At 35.7% G+C, this 6774-nt stretch overlaps 1 protein-coding gene across 1 annotated transcript in view; it reads left to right on the top strand.

Moving 5' to 3' along the window:
- The first annotated feature begins 223 nt into the window (after window positions 1–223).
- LOC113502759 overlaps window positions 224–6774 on the top strand; it is a 153592-nt gene continuing 147041 nt past the window's right edge. The window contains exon 1 of the mRNA XM_026884425.1: window positions 224–687. The gene's annotated coding sequence lies outside the window, so the exon portion shown is untranslated. The remainder of the gene's footprint in view (window positions 688–6774) is intronic.

Genomic DNA, 6774 nt, shown 5'->3' with positions numbered 1-6774 from the left:
CTCTTAACCCAATCAACCGGTGTTTCGAATGCTAATCAAAACAAGTTTACCAAGTTCTGTGGTCAATTTATTGTGGTAAAACAATCATTATTGTGGTCAGTTGATAACAAATGTAGGCCAATAATTGAAGACAAATTAAAATATCGAGTAGATATTTAAATATGTAGATACGGTCGCTTCTTCGGTCGTCGGTAAAAAATAATATTGCTTTTTTGGCTGAGCAAACAAAATTCTAGGCTGTCAAAATTATCATTCCATTTCCAAACAGGTTACGAAAAGCAGTCCCTATTTTCTTTTGTCGTAATCTTTTTTTATTCAGTTTGTGTCGCCAAGCGACCAAACCAATCCTAATCCGTCATACAAACAATATGCCCAAAAACCCGCTGAACACACGAAATTTTCAAACGTGGTTCGTGGTAATCGTGTGCCACAGATTGTATACAGAGCCAGGCATCGATTTCCCAGGGCGCATGACAGGATTCCCGCCTTTTCGTCAGTACCGCGCCACGCTTGACGTAAGACGCACGCGATGCGCGCTCGCGCCCGACAAAATATTGTAATGAATAAAATCTAGTGAAAATCAATTAAAATTTGACAGTGCTGGCTATTTGTAGCGCTTGTACACTGTATCTTAGCAGCACACACAAGCCGCGGGGGTGAATCAGCGCCGGCGACACATTGTTTTCGGTGAGTTTTTCCAAATTACAAATCGATATATTCGGGAATATAAATTGTCTGCAATGTCCTGTGTACTTTTTTTGCAATATTTTATTTATACTGCTTCTTATTGTTGAATTATTTGCGTTTATTTAATAGTGAATACGACTTTTCGGGGTAAATTCACCCGTTTTTTTTTGTGTCAACGAATCCCAAACATTGGCGTAATGACGGCTTCACAAAAACCTTATTGCTATTTTTTGCTATTTTATTTTGCTCTCTATAGTTTGAATCCTTAGTTGTTCTTACTAATCTGCTTTTTAGGTAAATAAAGTCTGCATCTAACTTCGATGAAAACAATAGACAACCATTGTGCTATCACACAATCGCGTTAGTTTTTACGCACTCGACTTTCTTTATTTCTTAACGGTATATGGGTCATGATTGAAACAAATAAATTACACGAACATTTTCATATAAAACACATTATTATTTAAGAGATGTTTCTTGATCATGTAGGTATGGGGGAATGAATTGAAACATATTCTTACTTATTCAAATTTTCTGGAACAATGGGCGACGTTGATGAGAATTGACATCAAACGATAAAATGTAGGTACAAAAAGATGGAACATGTATCACGATTTCACGTCGCTATTGCGTGAAGGGGTTGGCTGAGTAGCTCTACATTTCTCTCCCGATATACTTCGTAAAAGTCAAAGAGTTTCTAATTATTTTGCCTTTTTGAGGCATTCATACTAATCTTATGGCATGCATAACATTTGGTGTAATCTTATTACACCAAATGTTATGCATGGGTGTCTCTGCCACTACTTTGCTCTTAAAAGTGACGAGATGAAACTTAATGGTTACTAAAAACTAATCGGTGTTTCAGCATTCGCTCATAAAAGTCCCTCACTTGAATTTTATAGACCGTGCAATTATTCTATAAGCTTTCTAGACCTAAGATTAGCAAGTATAAGCAAACAAAAAAAATCTTGAGGTTTATAATATTTATTTTATAGTGAAGATATACGTAACAAATTAATAAAACACTTTATTAACTATATTAATAACACACGTCTCTTTTACACCCTTTTAAACTGTCAAACTCATATGGTTACCCTTTTAAAATAGGTACACCAATAGAGTTTACATCGCTCGATCCACGTCACATGCTTGCTTATACATACATATTTCTCAATCCATTGTAATTTGTAAAGTAACAAAGATACACAGTAATGTATACAAAACATCCGAAATCAACTTACCCTCATTCGAGCCCGTAAAAAAGTCGTTGACACAATTATAAGCCCGAGCTTAGGAAAGCTGGAGGCGTCTTTAATTATACCTCCAGTAAAAACACGTTGTTTGGCTTTAAAAAGAAATGTCGTCCAATTAATAACTTGTTAAGATGTTTTTTTTTTGTTTTAATTTTAGAGAAATTCTGTCGTTAGTAGGTGTTCTGAGAGATTTTTCCTGATTAGTTGTAGATTGGAAACATGGTAATTGGAATAAGGTACCTAGTTAGGACTCTACAATAACTTTCGATTAGGAAAAAAGCGGATTAAACACGGATCATTTGCATCACCATTTTGACCATCTTAAGGCTAAAGGAAATAAATACTATACAGAGTGAAGGAAACGGACCCAGCGACGATTGGAAAATGCAATTACAAGTTTCAAAAGCACTTCTTAAGAATTTCGACAGCAGACAAAGTTTGTGACTGGCTCGAGAGGTAACAAGCCAGGTAGACGTCTAACAAGACGACAAACTGTTCGTTTTCTCAGCAAAATCTTGCTTTTAAATTTAAATTGAAGGAAAACTTAGGTATCTGTAAGATGCGGTAGGTATAGTAAAATGTTTCATAGATTTAAAAGTGAAAAAGAGCGGATGATTCCCGAGTTTGTTTCGACTTTTCTTCTCAGGGCAGCCAGTAAAGAAATGTTGGTTAGACCAGCTTAAACAAATAAATTTGTCATGTTAAAAATATATAAAATGTACTCTTTTGCAGCGTAAGCTATTCCTTTACCTTGCCTTACTCTTAAAAGCAAGAATTTCAGAAGTCATGGTCTTAGAAAACAACAATTCCAGCAATGCCTTCAAGAATAAACTCACCATTAGATATTAATTAATGGTTCAATGTGTATAAGACACTTAAGGGTTGAGCAAATTATCTTAAAAATACCAAAAACGATTTACTCATAAATCAATAGAAAAATTCTCCTCTACCTTTCCAGCCAATCAGGATTATAGAGAATACAAAATCCGTAATATTTTTCTCGCGCAGTTGATTTCCACAGCCAGCGTTACTGGATCCAAGAAGTTTGTTTTATACTTAGCAGTTTTCTCGGAATACATAAAAGTTTGTGAAGTAATGAAGATTTAGCTGACGACAGAAAAGTATGGCCATTACGTCCTTATAATTAGAATTTAAGTGCGGAGATGAGCGTTAATATATTTTTGTTTAGTTTCTTTATTACTTAGGCAGGGGTCGGTTCTGACCTTATTGTTTTTCTTTGAAAGTTATTTATTCTTGCATCGGAATTACGCTTATTTATCTTGGCAACAGCCCATTGCATTGCATTATAGTTAAAATCTACTTGATAAGAGAGCTATTTTGCGAGAGATCTCAATACCTTGGCCGTACCTTACTTCCTATACGGTCATCTATTCTGTTTAATGCACAGTAATACCGCTTTTTGTGATGAGTTACAAGCTTCCTAACTGCCCTAATACAGTCCCTAACTATCCAGTCCCTTCAGCAAACTGTTTTTCTGATCCCTTGTTTATCCTTCGTCAAGGGAAAAGGCAAAAAGTTCTCGGACCTCACCCCACTACATCTCCTCCTACCTTGATGGAATCTCGATGAAATAGGGAAGCTGGGTAGCGATAACCAAAATCAAATTGTAAACGAATCGTCCGAAGCTTTCAAAACAATTCGATCATCAATCCGGATCAGAGGAAAATGTGTTATACGTCAGTCAAAACTCCGTGGAAGCGGAAAAACAAACTCAGCTGGCAAGGGGTTTTTAACTCTTTTCGCCTCTAGAGAAATGCCAATGTTGGGCCACAGTAATTCAATATTGCTAGCACTTGAATTTCTCACCAACCATTTGGATCGCGCCGTCAAGAGCAATCAATTTGTAATAAAGACTTTTAATAATTCCACTGCTTCGTGATCCAATACCGCAGCTATATTTCAAGTAGAATTCTCTTGTTTTAAGTTTCTAGAGATAGTTTCTGCCAACCCCACAACCTTGACACGAGGAAGTGTAGATAAATAAAATGTTAATGTCTTCATAGCTAGGAATGGCAGCGGTCCAAAACTTGGTTTCACTCGGGATTGTGTGTCGAGTCAAAATCACTTAAGTCATCGTCCAAGCCTACATAAATGCATGAGACTCTTAGCTTTGCTTTGAAGAGATTTGAGAAATACTTTACTGACGGTAAAAGTAGACTTGACTTTTGTTTGTCAAGAAATCAGATTTAAAGGTTAAGTCTATTCCTAAATAAATAATATTTACTTCTTCAAGGAAATATCAGCGTAAATTGAAAAATATATTTCACATATACAGAACAGACCGAAGTTATTAACCCATCAAATAAGTTTAATGTCCCTGTATAACATTAATAGAAACAGTTTTATCTCCGGCCAATAAAAATAACAATATATCGGCATCACAGTTTTATACGGGAAACGAAATTCGTCCGGAAAATATCGGCTACATCCTCCGACTCGTAAATCTATAGTTTTATTGTCTTACACCATTCCTACTCTACTGCCTCAGCGTTTCCTTAAACCAGACAACTCTTACATGCATTATTTTTCGTCTATAGAAAGAAGGAAAAACATTAGGATATAGTACAATGTTGGTGTTACGATATAGTAACGTGTTCTTATATTTTACCATTTCTAGTGAACAAATATTATACTACTTACTGTGAGATCAAATAAAAATTGCATTGGTTTAAGTTAATAACAAAATATAAAAAAAAACAATTATTTACTAAGATCGACTGGGAAATAAAGCCTAAAGCATTAAGTCTGTACACGTTGCGCTTAAGGTCATCGTGTTTTTCGTCATTTGATTCCTAGAAAAAAAAGTACCTAAAATAACATAAAAGCAATCTTTTCTACGTTACTTAACAAACAGTTTTTACCAAAAACCAAAAGGGCGAATTCGAGAAATCCTCAGCAAATCTTAATTAGTTAAGAGGTGGAAAACCTTTCGAGCTGCAAAGGCTACGTTGCCACGATAACAGACATCCACGGGTAACTGGTAACAGCGAAGCTAGTTTTACACAGCCTGCCAGAAGCCTTGTAATTAATGGGTAACGTGATACGATAAAAATACACGTTAGCTGCTATTTCTACGTTCTTTGTAAAGCTCAATTAGAAGCGTCTAGAGATCAACCCTTTTTTTGCCGGCTTAGTTCCTATTACAGCTTAATTTTTTCTTTGCCAACAATGAGTTGTCCATTTGTGAGATAATCGTTTCCATCACACACATATTCTCTGTCTGTTTGCCATCCGATCTAGTTGCCAAATTGCTAAATAGTTTATTTTTAGTCGTTCTTTTTGAAAAGGAACTCTCTAAGTTTTTCTCCTGTTTAATGAGTCGTTTATTTAGGGAGTTAGTTATGTCTTAATACTTATCCGGTTTTTTTTTTATTAATTTTGTTTTTATTTAATAAAAAGCTCTTTAAGTGTCTTACTATTTGTTTAATAACGGTTCCCTCACGCATATTTATCAGGATAGCCTAACTAGTTGGGGAAATGCTAGGCCAATGATAATGATGGTCCGACTAGTTTCGGAGTCCTTAATCACGAGCTGATGCGACGGCGGGCGAGCGAGTCGAACTGTTGTCTTTTCAAAGTACCCTCTAAGTTTCGTTTTCAAAAGTTAGTTAACTCTTCCAAAATCGTTCAGGTTTTTGTTTAATCCCAGCCATGTTTTGGTCTAAGTCTATTAGTATTTCTATCTATAGGACAATATTTGAATAGTCACGCTGCAGTAAAACTATAGTCTCCGTTACAAATATAACAAGTTTCTGATTGATTATGTGACTCAGCGTTTTTATGTTATGAATAGCAGTACAAAGCTTGCTGGCGAGTATTTGCAAATTACATTCTGTTTGCTTTTCTTGTTGTTACATCAGTACGAATACAGCTGCTTTGTTCGTGGCGTTTAATTTGGAAAGTTTACGATATGGGGCAAAAAGTAACCGAATATTAATTGTAGTATCAATTTGTGTTTGTATATATAGGTTTTAATAGTGTCTAATGTACCTAGTCTAAAAAAACAATCTTGTGTGAGTCGGCCTCGCGACATTCATGGTTCCGTAGAAACAGGCTAATAAAAAACAAATCTCTTTGGTGACAAAAAAAATGTTGATTGTTGAGTTACCCTTAAATGGACATTCCTCATAACTTCTTATTATCTTTTTATTATCTTACGTTCATGAGTTACTACATTATATTTTACGGTTCCTATATACAACCTGGTGACGGACGGACCGATAGCGGACCCTCAGAAATAATGTTCCGGTTTTACCTTCGGAAACGCAACCCCAGAAGTATGTAATTATAAGTACTCTTCAAGCATGTGGCAACCTTTTTCATAGAAAGATGTTGGAAATACATAAAATTTCGTAAGCAAGTAACTCTTGCTTGTAACGAACCTAAATATAGATTGAACTCTGTCGATGTTCAAATGTGTTTTGAAATACACTTGCAACACTTATCGTATGAGGTTAGTAGAAATTATATGAAAATCACGTTTGTATGAAAGTAATGCGTTGTATGCATTCTGCTGATGTTTCAATGCAAGAAATGTGTCATGCAAAGAATATAGATATTATTGTTTGTTCATATTTTGAGTCGTGTCACACGGGCGAGTGGTTTTGTTTGGCGGTTCCGTACCAAGGGTTAAAGATGGATCTTTATTAATGTGACACCGCTGTTGTCGGACTACCACCAGACTAACCCGCCGTCGCGTCAGCTTTTGATTAAGGATTACGGTTGGGTCCGAAACTAGTCGGGCACACACCATAAATACGCGTGAGTAAAAAATTGCATAATTTAATAATGCATTCGAAAACAATGTGTTTTA

The sequence above is a fragment of the Trichoplusia ni genome, chromosome 18 (assembly GCF_003590095.1).
Source record: "Trichoplusia ni isolate ovarian cell line Hi5 chromosome 18, tn1, whole genome shotgun sequence".
NCBI classification, from domain to species: Eukaryota; Metazoa; Arthropoda; class Insecta; order Lepidoptera; family Noctuidae; genus Trichoplusia; species Trichoplusia ni.
The sequence above is the reverse complement of the archived record's forward strand: the minus strand, read 5'-3'. Positions and strand labels throughout refer to the sequence as shown.